This window comes from Orbicella faveolata, unplaced genomic scaffold (assembly GCF_042242905.1).
Source record: "Orbicella faveolata isolate gen_17 unplaced genomic scaffold, um_ofav_v1 contig_46, whole genome shotgun sequence".
Taxonomy (NCBI): Eukaryota; Metazoa; Cnidaria; class Anthozoa; order Scleractinia; family Merulinidae; genus Orbicella; species Orbicella faveolata.
In genome coordinates this window covers 25,992,496-26,010,000 of record NW_028301576.1, presented here as the reverse complement: position 1 = coordinate 26,010,000, position 17,505 = coordinate 25,992,496, and the positions used below count along the sequence as shown (strand labels likewise).

Genomic DNA, 17,505 nt, shown 5'->3' with positions numbered 1-17,505 from the left:
CGCATGATGTACGATCCACTTTTCACGATACTTATGTAACGACGCATGATGTATGATGCACTTTGCATGATATATGCAAAAGACGCATGATGTACCAAAGTGTGAACACGATGTTACGCTTTTGTTAACCGACAACATGCACGTAGTGTATTGTAAGTTAATTTTGAGGATTTATTTTCTTATGTTACCGAAGAAATAAAAATGGTAACAAAAACCATGTTCTACGGTCACTAATTGAAGAATTTCTATGTTTTTGCTGTTCTACAGTTGAAACAAACCCTGCAGGAGAAGAATTGTGTGTAGCCTGCAGAGCAGGCGAGATTTTTTCGAGCGAGCGCTCACATCGTAAAAAGTTTAGCCGCCATCTTGAATTTTTCATGCAGTGGAAGACTGGGGAGAGAAAGAAACTTTTACCAAGGGGTTGAATGATAGGCAAGAGGAAGGATAGGGGAGGGGTGGAGCGAAGAAAATCTTGCCTGCCCGAGGTCATTGTTCTTTTAGGAAACTCTGTTCGCCCACGAACGGAGTTTCTGATTGGTGCAGCTTGACCCTGCCTGTCAATTGTCTGTCAGTCAGTTTCATTTCGTTTGTGCGGGTAAGAAACATGGCAAACTCTGTCGAAAGTGATGTTGTTAGTTTCGATTCCGCTCTCGAGGAATCTCTCAAGTGTTTATGTGAACTTGGAATGTCTCGCGAATTACGAACGGAGCAAAAAGACACAATTTCCACGCTGGTATCCGGAAAAGGTCTGTTGGCAGTGCTACCCACTGGCTTTGGGAAAAGCTTAATATTTACGTAAAATGGGGTTGACTAGCCTACACGATTTCTACAGTTCGTGACATTTGCACATTTGCCGTTCTGTTCGGTCACTCGACCTTTCTTGTCGCTTCACTCGTGTTCATGAAGGGCACTTCATGTTGTGTAATAAGGAGGAATTTTAAGTGGAGTTGAGCCGTTAGATCGTGCTATGGCAAATTTTTATAAGTCAAAGGTCTGCATGGTTTGCGCTGTTATCTGCATGTTGACTCGTTGAGTTTGACACCTCTGTAATTTGCCACGTGTTTATGCATTGTTTAGGCTCATTTCTATTGCAAGATATGCTTTTAAGTCTCCATGAATTTGCTTCTGAGGGACAAAATATGAAATTTACTGTGAACATGTTGCTTACTTGCATTCTATATTGTGACACCGGGCCCGGCTGTGACTAGAACTGTTTACAAGCACAGTAGGTAGATCCTTATCACGGATATCATATTTGTTCTCATACAATTTCCTTCGGAGACGCTGTAGCTTTACTTTGAGAAAGCTATACGTTTGTCTAGAGACATTCTTATGTTTCTTGCAGCTATCTGATCGAGCTTATGTTTCTCTTGCTCAATGTATAGGTTTATTCCTCCTTTGGTTGTTCTGGCACCACACGATTCAAGTGTAGCTGTTTACGCGCAAGTCCCGTTAAGGCGGGGGTAAACATGAAATTTGGTCAGAAAATGCGATTTTTTTTTCTTTGAGCCATCTAAACCTTTATCATTGAGGATCGTTTTGCAGCTGTTTCAAGCTCTAGTTTGTAACCGTTTTGCCTCTGTGAGCTTTTTATTGACGCGCAGTAAAAATAAACAAAGCCGTTGCCATGGAAACGCATCTGTGTGTTTAGTGGTTTTGGGCTCTTTTTATGCTTTTGTGTCGCCCCTGCGTTCCAAAACACACAAGGCTTGGTTGAGAGGAACTCTGTGCCTGTCTACATGAAATAGAACTCAGATTTTGCATTATGGGATAGGATTTGGCCCGTGCAAAATTTTGTCAATCGAATTCAATCTTAGGAAACTCGTTGTTACAGCTAATATCGTTTAAAATGGCTGGATACAAGAAAAAATGTATATAGAAAGAAAAGGAAAAGAAAGCCATTCTCGGGAGTACCGAAACAGGCCAAAAGGCAGAAGAAAACCACCGAAATCGTCGATCCAACTCCGAGCACTTCTCATAATAATTGTTCTGACACTGACATTGAATTCGAAATGGAAGAGCCCATCAGTGCTTCCAGAAAGAAAATGAAGCTGCAATCGTCGCTCAACGATTCGTCTGAGCCCATTGAGAGTGAAAATGATATGTTTCAGGGACAAGGATACCGGCTAATAGACCTGGAGAGACTTTCCTCGACACTCTCTGAAGCACATGTCTGCGAGGGAGGTAAGACATTTTTATTTTTAACTATTTTTCTTACACTCGTGTAGTTTCATGTAAGCTACTACATATGTTATTTGGAAGTGTTTATGTTTAGTTCGAAGTACAGTAACTTATGTTGGCGTAGGAGGTAAAGCATGGGTTTTTCTACATAATTAGTTTGAACAATCTCCACTTCAATATTGCAAGAATTAGGGCTGTGTTTATACACTTGTTTTAATTGCAGTCTACCTTAGATAAGAAAGCCCTAACATTCCTTTCTGTATTTATAATTTAGGTACTTTAACTTTAACATCCTTTTTCATAACCAATAGAGGAAAATCTGTGGATGTCAACAGGCACATAGTTTACCACTCCATAGAAACCGGTGGTGGATATGAAGGACTAGCGTCGTTCTGTAGCATAATGAACATGCCGTGCCTTTCCAAGCCAGCATATTACCAGCATGTGGAGACAATTCTGGATGCTCTGGAGTTTGAAGCCCTGGGGGACATGAGAGCAGCTGGACAAAGGCTTCGCGAGCACATTTTGAAGGAGAGTAGAGAAGAAAATACTGACACAGTTGAAAGGCCGCGTGCAAGAACGTCCCCTAGATTTTTTGGCCATTTTGAAAGTGGTCAAAAATAGCTGAATTTTGGCATGTAGGCTTCGTTGTACCTCAGAAACATTGCTCTGGATTTTTTTTGGCTGGGGCGCTCTTCGTTCTCGAGAAATAACGTATGCAAAAAGCTCAGTTTTCCAAGCGGCATCTTTTGGAGATCTTTTGTTGAACAAAAAACAAAAGAAACATTTTGTTGAACAGCAAACAGGCAGACTGTTTATAGTGTATTCCACTGAATCTTAGCTGTCTTAAAGTCAAAGGAAAATAGTATATAGAGCGGAAATCTGGGAACAGATTGTTTACATCGGTTATTGTGACGTAAACACAACACGTGAATCGATCGAGCGGCAAACGAAATACCATCGAACGAAAAACAGATGTGCCGCATTAGAACGCTGTCAACTAATATCTTAAGCATAGTGTTAAAGTACCTTGTGTGCCTGCCTGGTGGTTGAGAGGCATCATAAAGCCTCGATAAACCCGTAAGTCATCAGCACATTTTAAAGAATCAAAATGTGTTCTGAAACTTCGAAGGTAGCTGATATACCGTAATCGTGTTATCGGCGTTCGGAGTCAGATCGAGCCAGGCAGCAAAGTCCAAGAGCAGTTCTTGCCCAAGAAAAATACCCTCTCGTGAGTTGTGGCCCATTTGCCAAGCGTTGCTAGTGTCAAAGTTTGGAAAGCGAGAACTGGTTTTTGACTTATAAAATTTCTCTTGTATCAACCGCCATGTTTTCCCACGCACGAGGTGTAAAGACCCTTCCCGGCATGCATTGCGATCACGTTCTGCTCGCATTTCTCGAACTGGTAACTAGATTGTTTCCGCTTTTTTCATTTAAAGGTAATAATGGCCAACAAGCAGCGATCGATTGTAACATAGATCTGTGATCCAGGTTGCGTTGATTTTATTTCATATCGGCATGATTTGTAGTGTTTTGAACTTCTGGGATCAGTGGACATGCAGATGTATGGAGACCCGTACGTTGCGCAGACGGGTTAATTTGTTAATCTGTTAGGCAGTGCGTGACATAAAGCTACGATCGCGTTTGTCGAAAAATATGTATTTATCTCGTGATTTTTAGCCATTTAAGACGTTGCTGTATTTAGAAAAGTGCTTATTTGATGTTTATTTGTTCAGTGCAGATAATCATTGTCCCAGATAACCAAAGTAAGTTCCAGATGTTAACACTATTTTCCGGCCGCCATATTTTACCTATTTAAACCTGAAATCAACATTTTTCAGCTTATATGTTGCATGAAATTAACATTTTGCTGTTTTCTAAGTGAAATCAACATCCTTTCCGTCACGCGTTACATGAAATCAACATTTTTACCTGTTTAGACCTGAAATTAACAATTTTTAGTTTATAAGTTGTGTGAAATCAACATTTTGCTGTTTTCTAAGTGAAATCAACATCCTTGCCGTCACGCATTAACGTGAAGTCAGCATTTTTACCTATTTAAACCTGAAATCAACATTTTTGAGCTTATACGCAGCGTGAAATCAACATTTTGCTGTTTCCTAAGTGAAATCAACATCCTTGCCGTCACGCGTTAACGTGAAGTCAGCATTTTTACCTATTTAGACCTGAAATCAACATTTTTGAGCTTATACGCAGCGTGAAATCAACATTTTGCTGTTTCTTAAGTGAAATCAACATCCTTGCCGTCACGCGTTAACGTGAAATCAGCATTTTTACCTATTTAGACCTGAAATCAACATTTTTGAGCTTATACGCAGCGTGAAATCAACATTTTGCTGTTTCCTAAGTGAAATCAACATCCTTGCTGTCACGCATTAACGTGAAATCAGCATTTTTACCTGTTTAGACCTGAAATTAACAATTTTTAGCTTATAAGTTGCGTGAAATTAACATTTTTTTACTGTTCTCTAAGTGAAATCAACATCCTTGCCGTCACACGTTAACGTGAAATCAGCACTTTTGCCTATTTAGACCTGAGATCGACAATTTTTTTGAGCTTATAAGTTGCGTGAAATTAACACTTTGCTGTTTTCTAAGTGAAATCAACATCCTTGTCATCACGCGTTAACGTGAAATCAGCATTTTTACCTATTTAGATCTGAGATCGAATATTTTTGAGCTTATAAGTTGCGTGAAATTAACATTTTGCTGTTTTCTAAGTGAAATCAACATCCTTGCCGTCACGCGTGAACGTGAAATCAGCATTTACCTATTTAGACCTGAAATCAACATTTTTGAGCTTATACGCAGCGTGAAATCAACATTTTGCTGTTTTCTAAGTGAAATCAACATCCTTGCCGTCACACGTGAACGTGAAATCAGCATTTTTACCTATTTACACCCGAAATCAACATTTTTGAGCTTATACGCAGCGTGAAATCAACATTTTGCTGTTTTCTAAGTGAAATCAACATCCTTGCCGTCACGCGTTAACGTAAAATCAGCATTTTTACCTATTTAGACCTGAAATTAACATTTTTGAGCTTATACGTTGCGTGAAATTAACATTTTGCTGTTTTCTAAGTGAAATCAACATCCTTGCCGTTACGCGTTAACGTGAAATCAGCATTTTTACCTATTTAGACCTGAAATCAACATTTTTGAGTTTATACGCTGCGTAAAATTAACATTTTGCTGTTTTCTAAGTGAAATCAACATTCCTACCGTCACGGGTTAACATGAAATCAACATTTAAACCTTTTTTGACCTAAAATCAACATTTTTGAGCTTTTATGTTGCGTAAAATTGACATTTTGCTGCTTTCTAAGAGAAATCAACATCCTTGCTGCCGCGCGTTAACATGAGTCAACATTTTAAGCACTTTTGACCTGAAATCAACAAATTTGAGCTTATATAAGCTGCGTGAAATTGATATTTTGCTGGTTTCTAAGTAAAATCAAAGTCCTCGCGGTCGCGGCAGGCTGATCTTTTGTTATAATAAGCCGAGGCGAGACTTCGACTTATAACAAAGGATCGGCTGTTTATCATAACAAAGGCCTGGCTTCGTTTATTTGAAGGACTCGGCGGGAAAAGGGCGTCAGGTATTTTAATCAAAGGTGAACTTTCTCGAAAACGCTCCAAATTTCGCATGCAGTTTCGTTCAGGTATGTTAAGCAATGTCCCGTAGTTTTCGCACTAAAGCTCGCTTCGTTCTTGAGATATTGCGTATGCAATAAGCCACTCGGTTTTTCCAACCTGTGTGCCTTTTTTGCATACATTATTTCTCGAGAACGAAAAGCAACCCAGCGAAAAAAACTTCAGAGCAATGTTTCTCAGGTGAAACGAAGCCCACATGCCAAAATTCAGCTAGTTTTAAGCACTTTCAAAAATGGCCGAAATATCTAGGGGACGTTCTTGCACACGGCCTTTCAGTTGTGGATGCAGCAGTAAGTTTCGATGGTACATGGGCAAAAAGGGGCTTTACCTCTCTCACTGGAGTTGTCTTTGTGCTGTCAGTAGACACTGGAGAAGTTCTTGACTAACATGTCCTATCCAAATCCTGCCAGAAGTGTTCACTTAAGAAGGGACACTGTAATTCAGATGATGAATTTGAAGAGTGGCAGATGGAGCACATTGCCTCAGGTGATTGTGACATAAACTTTCATGGCAGTTCCCCAACCATGGAGACAGAGGGAGCTAAAGTCTTATGGAACCGATCACTAGAGAGACACAAAATCAGATATAAATGGATGGTCAGCGACGGTGACAGTAAAGCCTTCAGTGCAGTGGAAGATACATATGGTGACCACTGCAAAGTTGTCAAATTAGACTGTGTTGGTCACGTCCAGAAGCGCATGGGGAAGCATCTTCTCAACTTAAGGGCACGGACAAAAGGAAAGCTGGCTGATGGTAAGCCTATTGGAGGTCGCGGTCGTCTATCGGAGGAAAAAATCAAGCAAATTCAAAGATATTATGGTCTAGCTATTAGACAGAACACTCTGACCACAGCCAATCCTTCTGACAGAGATGTTAATATGGCAGTATATTCTATGAAAAAGAATGTAATTGCCATATTAAACCACTCCGTTAACCCTTTGCGTACCAAGTGGCCATATGTGGCCACTTAAATACAGGCCCCATTTGGGCATCCTTGAAAGAGGGATTTTAGGGGCTGGAAACTAATGCTACATTTTGGTTTAGACTACACAAAGTAGTTCTTCAGTTTTTTTGAAAATTTCTTCAATCGAGCGGGTTTTTAGCGAATTTTGCGAGTTTTCTTTTAGTTAAACGTTTTGAGCAAGGTGATTTAAAAATGGCGGCTCTTCGAGATGATGCTACACTAGATTTTAGCGTTCAAAACGATGTTGAAATTCAATTTATCGACGAAGAAGACTTCCCACTTGCTAATTTAAACAAGCACCGAGCCTCTGATCAGGAATTTTACTCTGGTGCATCTGAATCAAGCTCAGAGGATTCTAGTGAAGAGTCCGCAGAGGACGAAAACACTGAGACTGAAGTGCAATTTCCTGAAGAATGGTCAAGAACGGTCGAACGCAGAGTAGATATTGACTTCAGTGAAGAACCAGGAATACCGGTAAATGTCAACACAAGAAACCTGAAATGTTTGGATTTCTTTGAGCTCTTTTTTACACAAGAGGTATGGCAGTTGTTAGTTAGTCAAACTAATTTGTATGCAGAGCAGAAGAGAGGGCCAGCAGAAAGCTCTGCATGGTATCCAGTAACAGAAGATGAGCTGGAGCACTGATCCCATCCTAAGTTCTCCTTTCTTCCCATCTGTGATGTCCAGGACACATTTCCTGCAAATCTTGCGGTACTTGCACTTTGCCGACAACACCCGTGCCCCCCCAAGAGATTCTGAAGATTACAATAAGCTGTACAAAATTCAGCCTTTCCTGGATTTGCTTATAGCAAGGTTTCAGGCAGTTTACACACCTGAGAGGCAACTTGCCATAGATGAGATTTTAATTAAGTTCAAAGGCAAAGTGCACTTCAGACAATTTATTCCTATAAAGCCAGGAAGATTCGGGATAAAGGCTTTCACCCTTGCAGAGTCCAGCAGTGGTTATGTATTGAATAGCAAGATTTACACTGGCAAGGAAAACAATGAGGTTCAGAGAGATTTAGGGAGGAAGGCAGTTATGTCTGTGTTGGAACCTTATCTAGATAAAGGATTCTATGCCTTCATGGACAATTATTATACATCTGTAGCCTTGTTTGAGGAGCTAGAAGTAAGGAAAACACTTGCATGTGGCACTGTAAGGTCCAACAGGGTACACTTGCCAAAGGAGATTTGTGGTGTCAAAGAAAAGGCAGTGAAAGATCTTGTAAGAGGGCAGTGTCTGTACAGGCAAAAGGGAAATTTGACTTGCGTGACATGGCGTGACAGGAAGCCAGTTAGTGTTTTAGCTACCCTTCCCACCAGCACAATTGACTCAAGCACAGTGCAGCGGTCAGTCAAAACAAACGGGAAGTGGGAAAAGAAGGAATTCAATCGACCAGGTGTAATTGACCTCTACAACACCTACATGGGTGGCGTAGATGTGTCTGACCAGAGAAGTGTTGCGTATGCTAGACTAATGAAGGGGTCAGTCTGGTATTACAAAATTTTCTTTTACATGATAGAGGTGTGTGTATCAAATGCACATATTCTCCGCACCAGGTCACAAAATCATGTCAGTAAAAGAGCTCTAGAGTTTAGAATGCAACTGATCAGTGGATTAGTTCAAGGCAAGTGCTTCCGGAAGGACACAGGATTAGTGCAGACCCCTGTTCCTATCCCTGATATAAGGTTCAATCGTGATCATTTTCATTACCCTGTAAGTAACGAAACACGATCAACCTGCAAGGTGCATGTTCAGAAAGTTAAAACAATATACAGCTGTGCCATTTGTGTGAGAATGTGTCCTGAGCCATGCTTTCAAAGATACCACACAATGCAAGACTATTTCTTTGAAGATGAAAGTCGAAATGGCCCCAGGCAGCTGAAAGAAGGAAGAGGGAGGCCATATCAAAGAGGGAGAAGGAGAACATTAAGAAACTAACTCTGTATTGCTTAAGAGCCTGTTTATGAGCTACTGAGGCACAAGATTAGTGGTTGTATAACCCACAGAGGAACTCTGTATCTTAAGAATATTTCTTATGATGTTTTTATTTTAAGAATTTTTTCCTTGTAATAGGAAGTTATAATTTGTCTTAAATTCTCCCAATTGGGGTATATTGCCCTAAAAAATATTGCTTATCCCTTGAAACATTGTAGAAAGTTGATTAGGATTGGAAATAGTTGGATTTTTTTCTTGAGAGCAAGTGATTTCAAATTTTCTTTAAAAATGTGCATAATTATGAAAATTATGCACATGTCATATGTCATGACGTCACAATTTTGACATGTGTCATAATTTGTATACTTGACGTGAAAGAATATTTAATGTACTTTCTAAATATATATGGTTTTATAGGGTTTTATTGTAAAGAATGAGCTTGACAAGCATTTTTGTAATATATACTCATTTTTGGGACAAATAAATACCACCCCCCTTGGTATACAAAGGGTTAAAGCTCAAGACTTAGCAAAGCAGCATAGATTTTGTCCTCCAGGCGAGAGCTCTTGGTGCAAATGGCAACAAGATCAAGCCTCTGGAACTGCTACTTATAAAAAGGATGAGTGCCTGCCAGAAATTTTTCTTGAGTTGCTGCGCCCAACATTTATGACACTAAGCGAGACAAAGCTTCTTGAAAGATGTGTTCATGGTACAACACAGAACCGAAATGAATTCATCAATTCACTGGTTTGGGTTCGGTGTCCCAAACACAAGCACCATGGGGTGAAGGTCATCCACTGTGCAGCCACGTCTGCTGTTCTGCATTTTCATGGTGGAGCTGCCAGCAGGGAGAAAGTTATGGAGAGGCTTTCAATACCAGCTGGAAAATTTACCAGCAGAGCTTTGCTTGCAAGAGACAGGAAGTGACTGCAGAAGTCAGACCTTCAGGCCAGCAGAAAACAGAAGAAACGTCGTCAATCAGAACAGCTGAGGCGAACTCGAAGAGAGGAGGCTCTGCGAGAGGCAGAGGGTGTCACCTATGAAGCTGGTGCCTTCTAGGCTCTCCCTGTTGAACTTACAATTGTATTTGGTCATATCATGAACTTTAAGCCCCTTGATTCTGTGTAACTGACAAAAGAAACTCTTCTGGAACTTTATGTGTGAATTTCTGAAAACATATATTTTATACCTTTGAGAAAGGATATCTCAGGATGTATTAGTTTAATTTGTCTGAAATTTTCAGCGCTCTATATTCTCACTGAGTTGAGTAGGATGAGCAGACAGTTTCTAAATAAGTCAAATTTTAGGCAAGTTATTGAGAAATCTCATCCTTAAAAAATTTTGCTGAACTTTGAACTGGCGCTGTGCCCATAATTTTAGTGGATTTGAAAATTCCTCTGCTTATCCAAGAGAGTGAACCCTGTACTTTGTGTTGACATTAGAACCACTTCATTCCATAAAATATATGAGGAGTTATCTTTTCTCAACACTAGGTTTTTCACAGCATGTGGCTAATATATTGATCTGGTATCAAATTACAAATTTGTGTAGGGCATTTGTGTATTTTCAGAAAGTGTGATTCCTAAGCTTTCTTCTGATATATAGTTTTATATGGTTCTGAAATATAGTTGTGGTATTACACTTGTTTGAAAAAAGTGCTTATTTTCATGTTTACCCCCACCTTAACTGTTTTGCGTGTTTTATATGCTATTGTTCGGCTTAATTCAGGCAAGACCATGGTTTCGATCCTCCATGTGGATCTCATCAGTTGTCGGTATTTCTAAAATACTCTGTACGTCTGAAGTCGCTAGCGCAACACGTACCTCTGTGAGAATGCAAGACATCCTGCGGCTTGGCACAAACTTCTCGTGGTGTGTACCCTTGTGAGACTTCTGGTGTCGAGAAAACTTCAGTTTGATTGGTTACCTGCTCATTTCCGGAAATGTAGTGAAGCGCAACAAATCAGGAGGTGTTTCGCATTTTAACAGGCTCTTCGGGCAGGCGTCTTCTCATTTTTCCCCTCCCCCATCCCCACCGTCTAACATGGCGGTCTAACATGGCGGTCAAAAAAGGCGGTCGCAAGGTTGTAACGCTAACTCGCCCCAATAAGACACCTGCACTGCAGGCTAAATCGTGTGAGGCAGAGGCTTCATTAACTAGTGAGGATGAGCTGTCTGAAAATAGTAAACCCAATGTGAACACTGCTACCACAACATCAGCCTCAGGAGGTAAAGAAAAAAGAAAAGGCAGGGAGAATATTCCTTTCCATTTGAGTGCTTTTATGTTCATGAAAAGTGTGAGGGAACAGTGAGGATTTATTTTCTTCTTATATTATCAAAGAATTAAAACAATAAGAAAAACCACATTCCATGGTCACTAATTGAAGAATTTCCATGTTTTTGCTGTTCTACAGTTGAAACTAACCCTGTAGGAGAAGAATTGTGTGAGGCAGAGGCTTCATTAACTAGTGAGGATGAGCTGTCTGAAAATAGTAAACCCAATGTGAACACTGCTACCACAACATCAGCCTCAGGAGGTAAAGAAAAAAGAAAAGGCAGGGAGAATATTCCTTTCCATTTGAGTGCTTTCATGTTCATGAAAAATGTGAGGGAACAGTGAGGATTTATTTTCTTCTTATAATACCGAAGAATTAAAACGGTAAGAAAAACCACATTCCATGGTCACTACTTGAAGGATTTCCATGTTTTTACTGTTCTACAGTTGAAACAAGCAGTGTAAGGGAAGAATCATGTGAGGCACAGGCTTCATTAACTAGTGAGGATGAGCTGTCTGAAAATAGTAAACCAAATGTGAATACTGCTACCACAACATCACCCTCGGGAGATAAAGAAAAAAGAAAAGGCAGTGCGAATGTTCCTTTCCATTTGAGTGCTTTCACGTTCACAAAAAACGTGAAGGACAGCATGAATTTACTATCGTTCTTGGATACATTAGCAGTCGTCTGAGCATCTCTGCTCTTTGCCTTTAACATGATGCTTAACTTGTTTAATTTTCAGTAAAACTGGATATGGACGAAACAAGTGGGAGAAAAAATTACTTGCTAAATGATAACTGAATCAAAGGGATGGAAGTTGTAGTTACCCTATCAATGTCTTGTGACTCTGTTGCAAAGTCATTAGAAGAATAAACGAACAATCTACTGTAATACCTGTTTTGGTTTGTTCAGCATTTTCTTTTGCTGTATTTCTTCAGATTGAACGTACTGAGAGCAGTTCACCATGATTGTTACAAAAAAGCGCATGCTATCTCCCTCTAATATTACGCACTAACTTTAACCTAGCCTAGATATTACTAAATCATTAGCAATTCAAATACAATTACTTAATATAGAAAAGAGAATGAAAAACTTAAGTAAAATCACATTATTTATCATTTCAGTGTCTACTATGCGTACAGAAAAAAGAAAGCAAGACGAGATTTTGTCTAGAGACAAGCATGCTACTATTGTGGGAAATTGTTTACTAAAATTGCAAGACACTGCAAACAGAAGAACGAGAGTGAAAGAGAAGTCACAATTGCCCTCTCCTTTAATAAAGGATCTCCTAATCGCAAAAAACATCTTGAAAAGCTTTGACTTTTAGGGAGCTATCATCACAATTTGACAGTTTTAGAAGTTGGTATCAAGACATCCCTCCACCACTGTGGTCATTGCCTAGGTTAGGGTAACCCCGCAATATTAAATTTGCCAGTACTTATTTCTACACCTGAGTGGAAAGAGGCACTGTGAGAGTTAAGTGTCTTGCTCAAGAACACAATACAATGTTCCCAGCTAGTGCTCGAGGCCAGACCAATTGAAATAGAAAAGAAATAGAAAAATCAAATAACAGGTTGTTTACACAGACAGCTTATCAATTTTAAAATGGATAGTAATTAATTTTGATTGGAATATGAACATTGTTATTACATCAACCTGTACATGATGTAGTGTCAAAGAATAAAAACAGCCTGTTTCAAAATGAAATTATTAAATGAGAGTTCACAATATTTTAAAATTCTTAGAAATAGTGATTTAGGCCTCAACAAAGGCTGCTTGTGGTTAGCTTTAAAATGTTGCTCGGGTCAGCAACTATTATACTTATTTTGTAAATGAAAACAAAGTTTAATAAAATTATTGCTTAGCTCCTGTGTCACTCCTTGTTTTCACATGAACACTTGAGATTTCTAAAGTCTATAAGATCAACTTCTACATGTCACACAAACGTTTCAGCATGTATTGGGTTTGTCACTGGTCGTTTCTTGTGGTCTGTAATGCTCTTTTGCTGGGCATGAAGTAGACACAAACTGGTAAACAAAGACACAGCTTGCTGCGGGATTTCAGAGTAGATACCTTTTACATAGTTGTTCGTTTTATCTCTTCCTCTATGTGCTGTAGAGGAGTGGCATTGACACAGAACTTTGCACAGCTCACTTTTTGGTACTACTATCTTGTTGTCTCTTGTTATAATCTTGCCATCCTTTAGTGCCCAACCTTTTCGCTTGATAGTGTTGATGTCATGCTTCGAAAGTTCAGCTTCGGTTCCGTGTCATTTTTTGTCTTGAACTTCTAAAAAATTTTTGGCATTGTCATAAAATGTCTGGTTGAAGTAAACCGTGATTTTGCTTTTTGAGTTTTCCTTCAATAGCTCTAATTTTTTGTAAAATGTCTTCTCATCGATGCACATTGCCATTTCAAACCAAGGAAGAAATCTAGTCTGTGCAAAGGCTGGGGGACTGTTAGGGAATTTAAAGATCTCAGTATTTTTTTTCTCAACATTCTTTTTACACTCCCCAACACCAAAGAAAAACCAAGCCACTATATTTTAACCACACCCCAAAAAATAAAATCCCCTTTTTAGACAGTTGATAAAAAAACCTACAATCCCTGACAAAAAAGTTGGGACACAAAGCAAGTTCTCCCCTCCCCCACTTACGATGTCAATAGTCAGGAGATTTTCCCCTTTTTGTCAAAAAAACGCGACATTTTCCAACATAGATTAGCTCTATCAGCTCTAGCTCAACTGTCCCGACTACTTTTGCCCAGGATTGTCTGAAAGAGATATGCAAGGAATTTTCTAGTGAAGGTAATGCCATTGATCGTCATGGTGTCACGATATTTTAGAATTTCGATTTCGGGTCAATGAAGTACACTTTGCTTCTGTATATTGGACAGGACTTTCCTGCATTAATCTAGATTAAGGCTCAGTGCAGATATTCATGCAATATAACTCGTAACTGCCTGTAATAAAACAAAATTTGTGATCTGCCTTAAGCAAAATGGCATTCAAAGGAAGGTTAGAGCTCGTGTCTATTATTTAGAACATTTTCCAGGATTATTATTTGGCAAAGTAGAAGCTCTTTGTGTTGTTTCATGGAATAGTGTTGAATAAATTGATTGAGGCCTGTTCGTGTACAGTAAGCAGATATATCACGATTACACGCGACATGACAACTTCCGGGTTCCATGCATTTAATTAACGTGCACGAATAATGACAATGGTTAACCATTTGAAAGTCAGCGTTTTTCAACCTAACCTTCACTGTTCTTCCCAATTGGCAGAAGGTACAAAAATTTCTCATTTCAAATCATTTGAAATGGAGGATGGAAGCAATTTGGTGGCAAAATAGTGGAGTTTGACACTTGAAATATGGTTTACCGTTTGCCAGAGACAATAAGTTAACTACGTAACTACCCTTTCTATTTCAATTGAACAGTTAACCATATAAAACTTCTTGCAAAGCTCTGTTTTGTTCTAGTTCTTGATCCGAAACAATGTTAAATAGGTTTTCATAATTCCTGTAGAGCAGAAAAAGGTGTAATTCGAATGATGTGAAGCAGTTTGGAACCAAAATATTTTACCACTATGGTTAATTGTAAGGGTTAATCGCAGCAGTTAACCAGGTGACACGTCTGAAGCCAAGAACACACCTTGCTTTATACGCATTCCGGTATTGAAAAGGAAAATAAAGAGAAACGTGCATAATTTACTCATGTTTAGGTAGCAGCAACGCTTTATTGCTGTCCACTGATAAACTCCGCGAAACAGCTAGTGAAACTGCAATAAGCGTAAACAACTCTCTTGGCCTTTAATAAACAACTCCACAAATCAAAACGGCGTGGTACAAAGAGTGTGCATACGAGCGGCGTAGATGCAAATAGCGTGGATACAAACAGCGTGGATACAAACAGCGTGGTTACAAACAGCGTGGGTTGAAACTAAAACAGTAAATGAGCAAAAGTTACAAGTTGCGACTAAGCTAAATTCGAATAAAGAAATAACAAAACTGCAAAACGAGGACTGTGAATTACACTTACATTGTTTCGGCCAGAGAAAACTGTTGTGAAACGGACTGCGAATGACGCGAAGAGACTAGCACGAAAGCTAAATAGAACTGCGCTAAGCGCGGACCAAAATGAACTGCCCCAAAACTGTACTGCAAAGCTATGATATGGAAAATACACTAGAACATGCGGAAAATAAAACTATAGAAACTTAGAAAGGCGCTAATGAAGATGAAACAGCAAAGAAACGCTAACGAGGGCGCGAAAACTGAAAGAAAGGAATAAACACCTAAATTGACGCAAAAAAAAAGACCAAACAAAAGGACGAAAAGAAGTATAAACTAATTTGCGTACGCAAAGGAAAAACAAATTTACGCAAGAACAAATAATAGAAAAAATGTTACACTTGGATCTTACAGCTAGGACAAGATGAAAATATCTACTTGCTTGGTACCCACTGTTTCAACCAAATTTGCATAATTTCTGTTTTGTGCAAATCAACCACCCCTCTCAAGACATGGACCGGATTCTCTTTTTCAGTCCAGGATATAGAAATATCCTTTTCAAACACATCTTCTGCATAGTTGGATTTTAAGGGCGAAAAAGTGAGCTGTTTGCCCCTTGAGAAGCAGTAGAGGTTCATGTCACAGACTTATCAATTCCCTACCATAGAAGGTCATTTAGAAAGATGACTTTATATTCTTAAGTGCCTACCCAGTTAAATTATGCAAAAATTACTGTACACGATTTTGAAATTTACTCTACACAATCAAATTGAGAATGCCAGCACTGCCAGAGTATTTTGGCCAATTTCACTTAAGTGAGACATGGATATCGGCAAAATCTTGTTTACTTTAAGCTAAGTCAAACATAAACAATTTGATTGCAGCTTGCGGGTAAATAGGAAATCTGTACAAAAAAGTATTTCCTTCAATATTTTAAGAATAATATCAGACAGCTTTGTTTCAATCATGAACCTGAAGTGAAGGGAATGTTTTTATTTACAATTTATAAGGTTTTTTTCTATAGAACTATGTCCATGGAGAGGAGGAAGAGAAGTAACAAAGTTTTTTACATGGAGGCTCTGGCCCAAGGTCAAAGACCTATCCATTTCACAGTGTTTTTGACAGAAAAGGCTTTCCTTTCATATACATGTAGCTTCTAGCCTGAAACCCCTTTCACAAACCTAATGTGGCCCACTAGATCTTATTTCTGGGATAAATAATCAATTAATGTTTGACATCCCTGTCCTATTGTCTTATGATACCTCCAGCCTGAAAAGACTGCACCTTTAGTCAACTGCAGGAAGAAGTCCCCCAGCTTTGTGCAATACAACAATAAGGGTACTACATATTGTAGTGCATGCAAGTAAAATAAAATAACAATAATTTTCTTTCTTGGAAACAAAAATCATGCTATTTTATTTCTATATATCTTGGTAATTGTTTGTGCTAATCTCAGTAGCAATGCAGTAATATTCAAAAGGATTGCAGATATGTCTCTTCCTGGGCTTTGCTTTGTACTACCGCAGATTTGTCCCACATTTTGCTCAGCAAGCAAAACCGCTGCACGAACTGGTCTCAAAGCTGTATGAAGGTGGCAAACATGGTAGACAGAGAAACAAACCTGTTGAGAACAATTGGAACAAAGAATGCCAGGAAGCATTTGACAGCCTCAAGCAAGTGCTGACCAGCCCACTAGTGTTAGCCTACCCTATTTACACCAAGCCGTTCATTTGTAGAAGTGGATGCCTCCAATGATGAACTAGGAGCCGTGTTATCTCAGGAGCAGGACGGTCAGGTCAGACCAAAAGCATATGCCAGCAAAGCCCTAAGAGGAGCTGAGAGGAACATGGAGAACTACTCTTCCAGGAACCTGAAACTCCTAGCTCTCAAGTGGGCTGTTACAGAAAAGTTCCGAGAGCATCTGATATCCTCTACCTTCACAGTGTTGACAGACAACAACCCCCTGACTTACCTGCAGTCAAAGAGCAAGCTAAAGGCTGTTGAGCAGCGATGGGTGTCCGAACTAGCTAGTTTCAATTTCAACATCAACTACTGTGCAGGAAAGCAGAATACGAATGCTGATGCACTAAGCCACCTTAACTGAGAGGAGCATGAAGAGTGTGACATTGGCCAAGTACAAGCAGTCTTGGCGTCTTCCCTCAATACCACTGCCGTACCTGAGTCTCTGCGAGAGCAATTACTCCAGTCAGCATTGGAGCAGCCAACAATAGACCCTCTCCCCAGTACCAGTCCATTACCATCGTGGGACACAAACCAGTTAGCCAGGTTGCAAATGGTGGACCCTACCGTAAAGTGTCTGATACACTTCCACAATATTGGTCGTAAGCCTTCAGCTAGAGAGATGAAAGTTCAGACTCGTGAAGCAAAACAGCTATTGAACCAATGGGACCGCATTGAAGAGACGAAGGGAGTCGTCTACTGCAGTAATGCTAACAGC

The 17,505-nt window shown here is 39.5% G+C and overlaps 3 pseudogenes across 1 annotated transcript in view; 1 reads left to right on the top strand and 2 right to left on the bottom strand.

The window, feature by feature from the left end:
* LOC149099211 (uncharacterized) overlaps positions 1 to 4,058 on the bottom strand; it is a 12,226-nt pseudogene extending 8,168 nt beyond the window's left edge.
* The window catches only part of LOC110059718 (uncharacterized), a 51,423-nt pseudogene that overhangs the window by 8,168 nt on the left and 25,750 nt on the right, over positions 1 to 17,505 (bottom strand). The gene's annotated exons all lie outside the window — the stretch shown is intronic.
* Positions 2,013 to 9,932, top strand: LOC149099210 (uncharacterized; annotated as a pseudogene).